Genomic DNA, 16,881 nt, shown 5'->3' on the forward strand with positions numbered 1-16,881 from the left:
CTACAAGCAAATCTTGCAAGGAAATAGAAAGGTTAGTAGCACACACAAGCAAGTCACACAAATGTCCTTAAGTTTAAAGGCTTGCATGGAGTTTGACCAGGTAATTACCCTTCCCCAAAGGTACTTCTATGGATAAAGAGAAATCAGCAACGGGTTCTACCAGTTATTCAGGATTGTCAGCCCTTCTAAAGCACCCTCGGACATGATACATTTGCATCATGCAATGATACTTTGAGAAAGAACCTATCTGAATTGTGGTATCGGGTAGCGACTAGGTTCTCAACATTTGTCAAGAGTAGTCCCCCCACTACTTCCTAAAGGCCAAGATGGGTTAAAGATAACTAAAGGTCCTTGAGCTCCGGCGCACCCACAGGCATATACATAGACCTCCCTCATTTGAGAAAGGTGTGCATATAGCTATGGAGTCCTAACTCAAGTGTGAACTTCATATTGACTCATCTCCCACATATGTGAAAGAGGTCGCCATGACTAGGCCACTCCTATCTTAAGTGTACTTGAATCCGGGTATAGGATTTGTCCTTCATTTAATTCCCGAAACAGCCCTGAAAAATAAAGCAAGCAAAATAAACATTAAGTGATCCTAAGCTTTAACGTAACCCCTCTTTTATTCGAAAAATCCCCAACAGAGTCGCCAGTTCTGTAATACGGTGAACTGACTTTATTTGAAATGTACGGTAAGCAAGAGTCGCCACCGACTTTTATTTTATCCAATTTAAAGAAAGGCTAAAAGAACAGAAAAAGACCTTTTAAAAATATTTTGAGTTCGGGGGGTAAATTATACAAAGGGAAGGTGTAAAGCACCCTTTGTATCCATGGTTATCCATGGGCTCTTAATTGCTTAGCTCACTTTGTTTTCAAAATGTTTGAATTGTTTGAAAAGTAGTGTGTGAATAGTAAAAACTTTGTTTAAGGACTTTAACTTGTAAATAAGCGTAGCCTTGTTTGAAAGTATTTGAAAATAAGTGGGAAAAAGAGTTTCGAATTTGAATTTGAAAAACAGCAAGCAATTAAAAAAGCAATTACCCTTAAGTTATAAAATTCGTTCTTTTAGCTTTTCAGGGTGAAAGGGTCTATCCATACCATGAGCGGGCAGGAAGTCTTTCAATTGGATGTGAAGGGTCATCGAAATTATCGTTCGCCATAAGACTGTTCCATGCCATAAAGAAGGCAGGTAGTCTAAGGGAAGGATATAATTGTCATTAAATTTTTTAGGCATCATGCGAGGATACCTTAGCAATTGGGACAATCATTATATTTTACCGAGGCAACCTCGAGGGACTAGATGATTTTCAATCTCTTTAGGCAACCTTGCTTTAGGTATCCTCGGAATCGAGGGACTTGACTATTATTTAGTATAATTAGAGGCAATAGAATCATAAGGCAACAGGAAACAAAGGTAACAAGAGGGGTTACCCTAAAGGTGCGTGTGTGGCACAATCAAGTGGTTAACTTCGATTACATTTATCTTGTAATTAGTGATCTAAGTTATTTAGCAGGCTTGCACTCCCTAAGATTACTAACCACGCAGAAAATAAAACAGTTAAAATCCTACACTATTACAATAAACACCTGCGGGGATGGGGGAAATTAAAAGGCGAAAAATAAAACCTAACCTATTACAATAAAACCCTTATAAGGTAACAGAAAAATAAAGGCAGAAAATAAGAGAGAACAATAATTAATTTACACATCTTCAGCCTTGATCTCCCTCGAACCTTCGATTGACTCTGAACAACTGAGAATTAAACGGACAATAATAGGGGTGAGTGTAGGAGGAATTCTTTGGCATTGAAAATAAACCCTAATTTAACCTATAAGGCAAAAATTAAAAGGTAAAATAACATTTAAATAAGAAAAGGATTAGAACTTAGCTTTTTGATTGGCATGGCGCGTAGCTGAAAAATCTTGGTTAATCCTGAAAATTAGCCACGAAGAAGAGAAATGTTAGTGCATTATAGATCATACCCCTAATTGACTAAAAAATCTACAAACCCTAATTGATTACTTACTTAAAAGCAGATGTGAAAAACAATTATTGTAAAAAATGATTATTTTAATATTACGAAAAAAACGAGCTTTTGATTAAATAAAATAAATATTTATATGAAATTATTATGAGGAGAAAGAAAAATTTAAATGAAATAAATTAAAAAGAAATAAGATAAGAAGAAATAAATAACAAGGTATATATAATTAAAAATAAAAACAAAATAAATAATAAAATAAAAAAAATAGTAAGGGACTTAGCTCTGGATCTTGTGTTGCATGTTGGTGAAGGTTCATGGTGGTCCTTCGTAACCAGGTACGTTGGATCCATTGGGAAACTGATCAGATGGCTGCTGTAGTGAGAGTGCACCATGGGCGTTTGAAGGATGAACATACTGGATCTGTAAGCAAATTGAGTGATAAAAATAATTGTCACTGCCCAGTCTCGAACCCAGGACATTGAGATTTAATTGGAAACGCGCTGGCCAGTCATGCTACAGATTCAATTTGTTAAGGGAATAATACAAACAAAATAAATATAAAACCCATGGTCAATTTGACCGAAGTCAAAGTGTGGACCAAGTGGGCCTCTGGCTTCTGACGCAAGCTAATGAAAACTAGAGAGAGGAGACGCATTGGTTGACTATCCAAACAAAGCATCACGCGTGGAAACAAGTGGTTTTCTCCACTATTCATCTTCTTTCCCACATTTTGCTACGAAATTAGCTTGAGAATTTGTTGCGGATTTTCTTGCGAAAGATCCTTCGAATGCTAAAATATGCACAAATCAATATTAACAAGAACAAATAGAACCCAGATCCACTAATTAGCATGCTACGGATTCAATGGTGGCATTCTTACGCCCTGAAAATCACTGCACGTTAGAAACCGAGCTAGTATGAGTTGTATGCCCTAACCATGGCCCCTCGCCTTATGGGCCTTAAAGCTCACAACCAGGGTTTCTAATCTCTTCTAAAACATGCCCTGAACTCAATCAAATGATTAGTTTGCATTTAAACATACTAAATGACGAGATACAAAATTTCAGATATATGCATGGAGTTCATGATCATGGTATACGATTTATGAACGTGATTAGTGCTTAAAAATTACCTCCACCTACCTTATACCTTCTTAGGAATCAAATGGTGTGAGTGAGAGGCTCTGAATCTTGCTGAAGACCAACTTCTTTCGTACCCTAGTTTGAAAACCTTTTTGTGAGTTTTTGTGGCTGCTTGATGCTAGGGTTCTTCTCAATTTTTCGTCCTCTTGTCCATGTGATATTTGTGTCCTTATATAATAGGTTAAATTAGGGTAAAAATTGGGCTTGGATCTTGAGTTTTTTATCACTTGGAAATTTGAAGAAATATGATATTATTCTTTCTAATTTTGCCACAATCTTGTCAATATCCCTTGTGCACGAAATTGGATGTGAATCACGATGAATATTTGATTGGATTTGTAAGGAAATTAAGGCTAAATCATATCCCTTCCAAAATCTTTTGATTACTTGACTTTTATCACCTTTTAAATGATAAAAAATTCAAATAAAAATCAAATTTTCTTCAATAATTCGTGGGAACTCGATTTGATCTTTTGGGTAACCTGAAGATCAAGATTGAATCATAAAAATTTGGACCCATTTGCAAATAAATCCATTTTGAAGCCTTTTGCTTCACATTTTTTCTCTTAAAATTGTCCAACTTTGACAAAGCATATCTCCCTCAATATTTAAGATATGGAAGAGTTCTAGGACTTTTTGGAAACCTCAAGATGTCTTCTACAAGTCACTTTGGAAGCTTTATTCCATTTGAGGATTTTATCTTGATGATATTGGCTTTGACAAAAAACTGCTTTTGGTTGACTTTTAGAAAGGACCTATAATCTTTTGATCCATATCTCTCAAATGAAGCATTTTTGGACTTGGCTTGTGAGAGACAAAATTGTAGAGAATTCAATTTCCTTCAAAATGAGCTTTGGATGGAAAATTTTTGATGTTCCATGTGAAAGTTATGGCTGGTCAAAGTTCAGTTGACTTTCTTCTAAAAAACCCTAATTTAGAAACTTTGAGTTTTGTTGATTTCTGAACTTTCCTTGATGAGTCATGATCAATCCTTCATCAAATGATGAATGATACTTCAAAATAAGGTTGTTGACAAAAAATCAAGAGTTTTGACCGTACTTTGACCACAGTTGACTTTTAGGTCAAACTAGTCGACTGTTGACTTTCTGAGTAACTGAGTGACCAATCCTTTGACTTGAGGCCTGAATTTTGTCATGGAGATAGTTTTAAACATCATAAGCCATATGAGATGCATTGGGGCCTTTGATCCATTGATTTTCTTCAGAAAAACACAAATCCTAGTTCTTTGAGCCATTGTTTAGGAGAGGTGTCTTTGAGCCTTGAACTTTAATATGAGTTTGATTTAAGAGAAATAAGATGGGCAAATTTTGGGATATGACAGCTTCCCATGTTCAATCTTCTTAAACCTGAAGATGTAGAGTGGTTTGTATGCCAGTCGGTATCTGAAGGTGGAAGAGGATTGAACACTAGAATACCCAGGAAATTTGCCCTTGCCGAGATAGGGACTTTTTGTAGGAGATGGGCTTAAAGATGCCATCCAAGCAGAGTATTGTCGGAGATGGGCTCAAAGATGCCATCCAGATGTTGAGAGACTTGAATGAGATGGGCTTAAAGATGCCATCCAGCTTGATAGACTTGAGAGTCAGAATACGTCGCACGTTAGATCGTATCTGAAGTATATACTTAGGATGAGTCGTACGTTATACTGGAGGATGTACTTAGGATGAGTCGTATGTTAGACTGAAGGATTGGTCGTGCGTTAGACCGGATCCAATTTGCATCGATAGATGTCTGGAAAGTCGTGCATTATGCTGAAGGATGAGTCGTGCGTTAGACCGGATCCAATTTGCATTGGTAGATGTTTGGAAATCCGTGCGTTAGGCTGAAGGATGGGTCGTGCGTTAGACCAGATCCAATTGCATCGGTAGATGTCTGGAAGGCCGTGCGTTAGGCTTTGCCTTTGAATGGATTTAAGATTTGGATTATTGCGTTGATCATCTTTGTAATGTACCTGTAAGATAATATTCACTTGGTAACAATGTCAGTTTTATGCAATGTTTATGATGCATGTAATGAATGAGATGGAGTTCTCAAAATAAATGGGGAACTTTGTATGTTATGTATGAATTATAACTGTGTGCAATGTATGAATATGTATGTGATGTATATGATATATATGATGTATGACTGATGCTGTTTGGAGTGTTCTGAGAAAATAAATCTCTGTATTGTTGTGATTTTGATGTTTGATCTTGTTTTGAAGATATACAGTTGGGGATTTTATGATTTCTGCTTGGGGATAGCCATTTGAATGATTGATCTTGAATGTACCCTGACTAGGGATAAGAGAGATGAATAGCCCTGTTTGGAGAAGAGGAAGTAGTTGGGGAATCGACAGTGTCGAAGATGTAAAACTCCCTTAAGGAACTAAGTCTTTGTTGGGACGAGAGCATTTAAAGGTATCTTCTTAATGATTACTCTGTGGGGATATGATCTTGTGAAACCGGATTTGTGGGATCTCAAGTTATCCAACACATCCAATTCAATTGCAAGAATTTATAGGATTTATTTGATTTATTATGAATTTTTTATTCATTTAAAGGTGATTAAAATTCAAATAAATCAAGTAGAAAATCAAGTATTTGATTTAAGAAGCATTTTGAGTCAAATTTAATCACCAATCACACTCCAAATTGATATAAATTCGTGCAAATCAAGTATTGGCAAAATTGGATTGAAATTGACTATAATTAGAAAGTTTCATAAAATCTAATTTCTAAAAGTTTCAATCTTGATTCAAGGAGGATTTGATTCTTTTTTATTGACCTAATTCAATCATATATAAACCTACAACAGTTCCAGACCAAGGGGAGGAAAAATCTCGGCCTCCATTGCCCTGTTCGAGTTCTAAAAATACCAAAGAAACCAAGGGACGATTTTTAAGTTGCAGACAGAATCGAGGGTTTTTAAGGACCAAGAAAGCTTCCTTGGCATTCTTTGAAGCGAATTGGATCATCACTGACATCTAAAACATCCAAAATCACCCTCAAAATACTCACAGTTTGGCCGTTTTGATTTTCTTCGATTATAACCTTACAAGCATTGTAAATAACATTTGATCATGTATTATTGTTAGTGTTGATGCATAGAATGTTTCTGGATACTTTGATTCAAGTTTTGATGCAGATACGGCCAGTTGCCATTGTTAGGGTTCTTGAACGTTAATTTAGGGATTTTCGTTTAAAGCAAAATCAGGCCAAATAACTGGTACCATTATACTCAGGAGGAAATTTCGAATCAATTCACGGCCTTTTCTCGGATTTATATTGTGTATTGTTGATTTTTGAGGATTTGCAGGTGTAATACGGTGAACTGACTTTTTATCGATCGAAATGTCGCGGTCAAGCAAGAGTCGCCACCGACTTTTATTTTATCCAAACAAATTCAGAAAGGCAAAAAGAAACAGAAAAAAACCTTTTTAAAGAAAACTGAGTTCGGGGGGTAATTTATGCAAAGGGAAGGTGTAAGGCACCCTTTGCATCCATGGTTTTCCATGGGCTCTTAATTGCTTTGCTTGCTCGTTTGTCTTTAGAAAAAGTAGAGGAAAGAAAAAAAAGTGGACTTTAGCTCGTAAATGAGCGTAGCCAGTTTTTGAAGAATTGTGAGAAAGAATATGAAAATTGAGCATTGCAAGGCAATTAGGGGCAATTACCTTAAACTCAGATGATAGGTCTCTTTTTAGCCTTTCAGAATGAAAGGGTCTATCCTTGCCATAAGAGGGCAGGAAGCCTTTCGTTTGGAGGTTGAAGGGTCATCGAAGCATCCTTTACCATAAGACTGTCCCATGCCATAGAAGGGCAGGTAGTCTGAGGCAAGGATCAGAATAAGCCATTTCGTAGGCAGCCAGAAGATACCTCAGCCTTTTTCGTAGGCAACATCCGAGGGTCGAGGTTATGTTAGTGTACCGAAGGCAGCATCATTTTTAGGGTCTCATAACCTTTATTCGAGGCAACATGGCTGAGGTATCCTCGAATTCGAGGGACGAGGCTTACTCTGCAAAAACACAAAGGCAACAGGCAACAGGCAACAGGCAACAGAGAGGGTTACCCAAAAAGCGTGCGTGTGTGCACCAATCATGTGATTCAATTCAGATTATATTATCTTGTGTTTAGTTATTCTAATTGATTCAGAGTTGCACTCCCTAAATTACTAACCACGCAGTTATAAAGCAATAAAGGGAAGGGGAAAATGAAACCAGCGGAGGAGAGGGGAATTGTAACCAGCGGATCCCTTAATAGGGTTTGACATAAGTAATAATAAAATAAAAAAGAAGAAAAGATTTAGGGTTACCAATGACATAGCTTTGGCATTTGACAAACCCTGAAAGAAAGAAAAAATGGCAAACAAAAGAAGGTGAGTGCATTATCGATTCGAGGGCAGACTTCATTAATTAAGAAAAATAAAATAATGAACTAAAGGTAAAACAGAGAGAATGTACTTAGCTTTGGTGTTTGCCTGACAGGGTTGAGGGCAAGGGTTTGTCAGAAACATTGACTCTGATCATTAGAACAGACAAGGAAACGGACAAGGCGTGAGTGTATTATTAATTCGAAGATAGTCAGGGTTAACGTAAATAAAATGAAAGAAAAATAAACTAATAATGAATAAATAGGGAATACTTAGCTTCGATTCGAATTTGATCTGATATGGTTATTAGGCGCCTTTAGGATTGACCCTGAAACAAGGCAGAAAATAGGTGAAGGCAAAGCAAACCCTAAAAGTAAATTAATTTAAGTATAATTAAAATTAAATAGAATAGAATACTTATCTTTGAGGTTTGTTGAAGGCGCGCACTCGGGGCGAATCATGTTGCTAATCCTGAAAAAAGGCATAGAAAAAGAAATATATATATTCAGTGTACGGCATGATCTTCGTAAACCCTGATTAGAGCACAAGGCACAAGTTAGCCATAGTTAATAGAATAAATAAAAATCGAATTAATTAATTATTGGTTTTCAATTGAATTAATTAAATCGGTGAAAATAGGATTTCGATCAAATGTCTAACCCTAGTATTTATTTTTAATCAATTAATAAGAATATGTATAATCAATTAAACAATTAAACCAATAAATTAACTTAATTATTTAAATCAAATAAGAATTAGCATTATTAATTAAATTAATTTAACAATCTAATTAGAAAATAAACATTTTCAAAAAAAACTTTTTATAAAAAAAAGAAATTTTAGAATAAGTTTGAATTAAAAAGGATATTTTAAAAGAATTAAAACAAATTAATAAATAATAGGAAAATAGGTATTTGAATAAATAAAAATAAAATAAACTAGGAAACTTAGCTCATGATCCTGCGTGTGCGCAGCCTGGGGGTACATGGAGGTGCTACGTGTTCCCAGGCGTCTGATCTCTTTAGACAATGATCCAACCGTACATATTGGAGGGTGCATGGCGAGGATACATGTACTGCAAGCATCAGATCTGGGAATAAACCAAAATACACAATTTGTAAAAATAAAACGTCAAAGGTCGGGCTCGAACCCAAGCCCTTGACCTTGTGCACTGCTTCGCTTCACCATCTGGCCACATCAATACTCGTGTTAACAAACTTTCGTGAATCGAAATAAACAAAACTGAAAAAATTTAAAAGAACAAAACCGCGCGCAGGGAGTCATCTTCCTCGTTGACGTCAAACTACAGCAACGCTTTTTTGGCCATAGTTTTGTGCGTGGTCTTAGCCCTGCAGAATCACAAAACACTATACAAGCAACAAAAATCAAAACGAAACCCATGGATTGACTTGTTTCGGTTTCCTGAACATGGTGATACAATTAACTCGATTCAATTCGGCCTAGCATGGGAACCCCTAATTCGGAGCTTCTATACCCTAGTCATGGCGGAATCTCAAACCTGCACTTGAACTTCAATTGAAACATATGGAAAGCCTCGAAATCACATCAATAACACAAATATGCATTCAAATTTCATTCATTATGCGCAATTTGTCGGGAACGATTCTAAGTTAGAGGAGCCAAACCGTGAACGTACCTGCGATCGTTCTGGGCGCTTTTCGCGTGGGTGAGGATTGGGATTGCTCCAGAAAACACCAAGGAATTGATTGGGATCCATTGTTAGGCTTCAATCGCAGTGCAATATGGAATCTGAACTTGTTCTTTTTCTTTGAAATTTGAAGAGCTAGGTTAGGGTTCTCATGCTGCAAATTTTCGTCCTCTTTTCCTCTGAATACGATTGACCTTTATATGGAGTGTATTAGGTCACTAAATGTGAATCAAATCTTGTTAAATTAGGAGATTGGGATTTGAATGAATCTTGGATTTTAAGTTTCCACTTTTGCACCATATTTCCCTTTCACGATCTCAATCAAATATTTGGGACATCTTGGACAATTATTAGTAATTTAAAACAAATTATTTTATATTTTGTCTAATTTATTAAAATTTAAATGAATAAGAATTCAAATAAATATAATAAATATTATAAAAATAAAATAATTAGTTTTAGGAATCCTCATATGGGCCATGGTTAAGTCGGGAATCCATAACTTAAGCCCGTTGTTTCAACAAATCAATTTTGCTCATACCGGCTTTTATGCATTTCGCCAAAATTGCTCAATTTTACCCAATCATAACTTTCTCAATTCTAATCATATGAAAATGTTATAGGACTTCTTAGAAAGCTCATTGTGTCCTCTAAAGGCTCTCTTTTTTATGGTTTCGTCTTTAGTTGATTCTTCCGTGTCCAGATTATGGACTTTTGAAAAAGATGACTCCTTATTAATGTTTTGAGCCTTTGACTGAGCAGTCTTGGGAACTGAGACTCGAAACTTGTCATGGGATTAATTTGAATCATAAGAGGTCATATGAAATCCATTAGAGACCTTAATCCATCAATTTTTTTCAGAGAAGGCAAAACCATAGTTCAGGAGTTCATTGTTTTAGGAGGTAGGTGACTTTGACCAATTGGAGATCTTTGAGTATTTGAAAGGTGAAATGAGATGGGCAAATTTTGGGGTATGACAGCAGGCATTAGCTACGAGTGAAATCGCAGTTGAAAGGAATCGTTTTCGTAGCAAAAATCTGGGCTAAAAACGGTGAAGAAGATGACTGTGTGGCGAATGGCTATTGGCCCGATTCAAACATATTGGCAGCGCGCGTTTTTTGGTTTCCATTTAAGTGCTTTCTTATATGAAATGTTGTCCCCATGTTTTAAGAAAACAAAACATGTAGCGCGATTGGTAATAAGTGTTCGCTGTTGAGTGTGAGGTACTGGGTTCGACCCCTACCCTCCACACTATATTTTTAACAAATTGTATGTTATAGTTCGTTTTCAGATCTGACGCTCACAGCCTACGCTGGCTCATCATGCGCCTGCAAGGACCCACCACCATATCCTGCCACCACCAGATCTAACGCATCATATTTGCGAGTCTACCATGGAGCTTCAAGGACACGCCACATGCAATCAAAACCAGTATGTGCCTGCAGATCCAGTGGTTCCTGCGCACACACTCCCACCATGCACCCTCCACCAGCAACCATTGGATCTGTTTCTAATCCAATCCAACACATACAGAATTGAAGGATCACCATGGATCCTCACAGAGTCTCCACACAGAATCAGGCTCCCAGGTTTTTCTATATATTTTTTATTTAGTTATTTAGATTAAATTAATTATGTTTAATTTAATTAATTTATTTGATTAGGGTTAGGATAATAGAATTAGGATTAGGCTAATAACTAGGGTTTAGGATTATCTCCCGATTATTTCGATTATTTCGATTTAATTTATTTAATCAGTTTTAACTGTTAAAAATCACAAAAACCCTAGAGAAGTTTATCAAAGTATTAGGGTTTGCCCAATCCCACTAGCCATTTGGCCAAAATGTTAGGATTTTATTTATTATTCGTTTCGACCGAATTAATCGGTCGCGATGGTTAATAATCGATTATTTAATTAATTAAATTCAAATAGGGTTTATTTTGATAAAAGGTTTTAACCATTCTATTGGTTACGATGATTAGCATTTTCCTTTTTATCAATTCGTTATTTGTTTTAATCATACCTATTGATTATGATAATTAACGATAATTAAAAACCTTCATTAATTTATTAATCATTTTAATCAAACTAATTGGTTGCGATGGTTAATAATAAAATAATTCAATTCACATAATTTAATACTAAAACATTCAATTTGCTAATAGTGATATTCGAATCTATCGATTAGAATTGTTAGAAATCCTTTATAAATCTGTTAATTATGGTGATTAAATCTATTAATCATCGCGATTAATAGAACAAATTAAAATCAGGGTTGTACGCCAAATTCAAACACATTTTCATCTTCAAAACTACGGATTTTCAAAGCTGCGATAAGGTAATTCAAAATACCTTGCAAACTGCGAATTTCAAAACTACGATAAGGTAATTCAAAATACCTTCAAACAACTTCATATCAAATTCTAAGGCGTACAACCCTGCCCCGAACTGCGTAGACTCTTATCCTCCATAAGGAGGTACGTAGGCACTTGGCAACAAGGCGAGTCCCCTTACTCAAAACCTCAATTCATTCAAATCTCACTTTTCGCCCTATTCATTTCCTTAGATATTAAACCTTAACATTTATCCATAAACCTTCGCCTTTAAATTCAAAACCTTAGGAAAGGGTTAAGGGTGCCTAACACCTTCCCTTGACCTGAATATAATAACTTACCCTGGATCTCTTAACTGCGTAGGGTTTCCTATTCGCCCTGGTAGAATAGGTGGCGACTCTAAAATCTTAATTTTTAGGGTAGGTTGCTACTGCGTCAAACATGAGAACACAAATTCAGCAATTTCCTTCTTCATTCCAAGCCACCAAAATAGCTTTTTCAAATCATGATACATCTTGGTAGCACCAGGATGAATACTTAATCCACTACGGTGTCCTTCTTCCAGAATACTCTTTCGGAGCTCAGTAACATCAGGAACACAAACTCGGTCACCAAACCTCAGTATACCATTCTCTTCAACTCTGAATTCACCACTCTTGCCTTGATTAATCAAAGTCAACTTATCGAACAATTCAACATCAGCTTTCTGACCCTCTCTGATCTCTTCAAGAATACCACTAGTCAGCTTCAGCATACCCAGTTTAACACTAGTAAGAATACCTTCGCATACCAAACTCAAATCTCTGAATTGTTCAATTAAATCCAATTCTCTAACCATTAACATAGACATATGCAAAGTCTTCCTACTCAATGCATCAGCAATTACGTTTGCCTTACTAGGATGGTAATTCAAACCAAAATCATAGTCCTTCAGGAATTCTAACCACCTCCTCTGCGTCATATTCAGCTCTTTCTGGTCAAAGAGATACTTCAGACTCTTATGATCATTGAACACCTTGAATCTCGAACCATACAAATAATGTCGCCACAACTTCAAAACAAAAACCACAGCTTCCAACTCCAAATTATGAGTCGGATAATTCCTTTCATGCACTTTGAGTTGTCTTGACGCATACGCGACTACCTGTTGATTTTGCATTCGTACACCTCCTAATCCCATCAACGAAGCATCACAATAAACAATAAAGGATTCTGTCGGATTCGGCAAAATCAAGATCTGAGCACTTGTCAGCCTCTTCTTCAACTCTTGGAATCCTTCTTCACATCTTGCATCCCAAATAAAAGCCTGACCCTTCCTGGTCAATTTAGTTAACGACATTGCTAACTTTGAAAAGCCTTCTATAAACTTTTTGTAGTAACCTGTAAGACCAAGAAAACTACGAATTTCCTACACTGATTTCGGAGCTTCCCACTGAGATACCGCTTCTATCTTCGTAGGATCATTATCAATACCATTCTTAGAAATCACGTGCCCAAGGAAACTAACTTCATCCAATCAAAATTCACACTTTGACAATTTGGCGAAAAGTTTCTTCTCTTTCAGCAATTCTAACACAGTTCTGAGATGTTCCGCATGCTCTTTTTCGTTCCTAGAGTATACCAAAATATCGTCTATAAATACTACCACAAACTTATCCAGATAAGGATGGAAAATCCTATTCATATACTCCATAAAAACACCAGGTGCATTTGTAACTCAAAACGGCATCACCGAATACTCGTAATGCCCATACGTTGTTCTAAATGTCGTATTCCTTCACTCGAATTTGGTGATATCCATACCTCAGATCAATTTTACTAAACACACAAGCTCCCACCAGTTGATCCATCAAGTCATCAATCCTCAGCAATGGATACCGATTCTTGATAGTAACCTTGTTTAGTTGTCGGTAATCTACACACAGTCTCATAGAGCTGCCCTCTTTCTTCTTTACCAACAATACCGGTGCACCCCACGGAGAAACACTTGGACGAATGAATTTATTCTCAAGCAATTCTTCCAATTGTTTCTTCAGTTCAGCCAACTCTGATGGTGACATAGATATGGTGCCATCGACACTGGACTAGTTCCCGGAACCAATTCAATAGAAAGTTCTACCTCTCTTTCCGGCGGTAATTCATTCACATCTTTTGGAAAAACTTCCGGAAATTCACACAATACCGGTAATTCAGTACGTACTACCTTTTCTTTTAGGTCCATCATCGCGAACAACATAAACATTGTCGCACCGTCCTCAATGGCTTCTTTCACTTGCCTAGCTGTTATGTTCAAATCATCAGCATCAACAGCTTCAGGAAACATTACTGTCTTCGAAAAACAGTTGATATGAACACGGTTGAATTCCAACCAGTTTATTCTCAGGATTACATCAAGTTGTTTCAATGGAAGACACACTAAGTCCATTCCAAATTCTCTACCAAAAACATCAACAGGACAATTCAAACAAGCAGATGAAGTAGTTACTGAACCCGACGCAGAAGTATCAATAACCATGCTTCCATTTATTTCAGATATTTCTAAATTCAGCCTCTTAGCGCAATCCAAAGAAATAAAAGAGTAAGTTTCTCCAGTATCTATAATTTCAACTAAAGGTGTGCCATGAATGAAACATGTACCTTTAATTAGTCTATCCTCTAGAGTAGTCTCTGATCCAGATAAAGCAAAAACATTTCCTCCAGCTTGGTTCTTCTTTAGTCTAGGACACTGTGGGCTAATGTGACCTTCTTCACCGCAATTGTAACAAGTCACAATCTTCTTCTTACAATCCGCAGCAACATGACCCACTTCCTCACACTTGAAACACTTTTTCTGATTCAGCTTGCATTCATTCCTACGGTGCCCAGCCTCACCACAGTTGTAGCACCTGACGAAAGCACTGGAGTCTCCCCCACTAGGCTTCTTCCAACCACCAGTCTTGGGATTACCTCTACCATATGGCTTACCCTTTTCCATAGGCTACTTACCCTTTCTGTCAACCAACTCGCTAGAGTGAGATGACTTCAGCTTAAGGTTATCCTCCTCGAAGATCCTACTACAGTCCACCAAGTCAATAAATCGTCGAATCCTCTGATACCTGATACTTTGCTTAATCTCATCACGAAGGCCATTCTCAAATTTGATACACTTCAAGAATTCGCTAGCTTCATCATTGTTGTGTGAACGTAGTACTTCGCCAACTCCACAAATTTTGAAGCATACTCTGGTACCGTCATATTACCTTGAACCAACTCCATAAATTCAATTTCCTTTCGGCCTCGTACGTCCTCAGGGAAGTTCCTTCTCAAAAATTCTCTCTTGAACACAGCCCAAGAAATATCCACACCATCAGCATCCAATTCAGCTCTGGTGGCCATCCACCAGTCATCAGCTTCTTCAGACAACATATGCGTACCATACCTCACTTTCAAGTTTTCAGAATAATCAATGACTCTAAAAATCCTTTCGATCTCCTTTAGCCACTTTTGAGCACCTTCAGGATCATGCGTACCCTTGAACAACGGAGGATTGTTCCTCTGAAAATTCCCCAGTTGCCTGTCAGCACCAATCCCTGCTCCTCCGACATTTCCTCCCAGCACACCACCAATCATGCCCAGAGCCTCACCGATAACATCATCATTTCTTCCTCCTCTTATAGCCATTGCTCTACTTAAATCACAAACAATTTAATCAGAACAAAAGTATCGATAAGTTAACTCGTACTAGTCGCATACACAGGAAAGACTGACACTAAGACTTTTGTCACAACGACCGACTATGCTCTGATACCACTATTGTAACACCCTTCTAAACCCCGCGGCAATTTAAATAAGTTTATTCAGAGTACATGAAAATAAGGGTGCCACAATTCAAAATTTAATTAAACATCGTCCAGTCATGTCATGCATTCACTGAGGCAAATTGTAATACGGTGGGAGAAATAACTTTTTAAAAAATGTGCGGATAGCAAGAGTCGCCACCGACTTTTATTTTATCCAATTTAATAAAAAGGCTAAAAGAACAGAAAAAAATCTTTAAAAGAAAATTCGAGTACGGGGGGTAATTTATACAAAGGGAAGGTTTGAGGCACCCTTTGCATCCATGGTTTTCCATGGGCTCTTCATTGCTTAGCTCACTTTGAAATGTTTGAAAATGTTTGCAGTGAATAAAGAAAAAGATTTGAATAAGGACTTTAGCTTGTAAATAAGCGTAGCCTTTTTGAAGGTTTTCTGAAAAAAGGGTGAAAATAAATTTAAACCAGAGCAAGCAATTAGGAGATAATTACCCCTATTAAAAAGGTTATTTTAGCCTTTCAGGGCTATCCTTACCATAAGAGGGTAGGAAGTCCTTTAATTTGAAGGTTGAAGGGTCGTCGAAGTTATCGTTCGCCATAAGACTGTCCCTGCCATAAAGAGGGCAGGTAGTCTAAGGGAAGGATAAAATAGTCATTTTAGGCAACCAATGAGGACGCCACAGCAATCAAAAGGGACTATCATATCACATTGTAGGCAACCTCGAGGGACGAGATCATATAACCGAAGGCAGCATCGAAGGGACTTATGATCTTTAGTGATGAGAATGAACTGAGGGCAACATTTGCTGAGGCATCCTCGTATCCGAGGGACTTGACTATTCTGTAATAAATAAGGTAGCAAATAACAAGGCAACAGGCAACAAGAGGGGTTACCTTTAAAGGTGTGTGGGTGCACAATCACGTGGTTAATTCAAATATATTATCTTATAATTAATGAGCTACGTTAATTCAAGGCTTGCGCTCCCTAAGATTACTAACCACGCAGTAATAATGTAAAACATAACAGTTTAAGTGCCTTCAAGGCCAAACAATACAAACCAGAAGCAGTTACAAAAATATATTAACCATGGGGAGGGGGAAATCACACTGATAAAGAAAAATGGGTTAGCCACAAGTAATAATGAGAATAAGTTTAGGGTTACCACAAGGTTTGAGCTTTAATCGGTTGGTTAACCCTGAAAATTAACGAAGAAAAAAAAATAAGGGTTACTGTATTACAGATTCATTGACCATCGATGCAAACCCTATTTTAATCCAAAAGGCAAAATAAAATGATGTTAAACAAAAAATATTAGAAACTTAGCTTTTTGGTCCGGTGTGGCGCATGGCTGAAGGATCTTGGTTAACCCTGAAAATTAGACACAAAGAAGAGAAATGTTAGTGCATTACAGATTCATTGACTATTGGTACAAACCCTATTTTAACCCAAAAAGGAAAATAAAAAATATAATGATATTAAACAAACCCTAAAATGGTTAAGGAAACCGAAAACTCGATTATATATATATATATATATATATATATATATATATATATATCAATTAAACAATTATTGGATCAAATTTGAA

Source organism: Vicia villosa, linkage group LG6 (assembly GCF_029867415.1).
Source record: "Vicia villosa cultivar HV-30 ecotype Madison, WI linkage group LG6, Vvil1.0, whole genome shotgun sequence".
Lineage (NCBI taxonomy): Eukaryota > Viridiplantae > Streptophyta > Magnoliopsida > Fabales > Fabaceae > Vicia > Vicia villosa.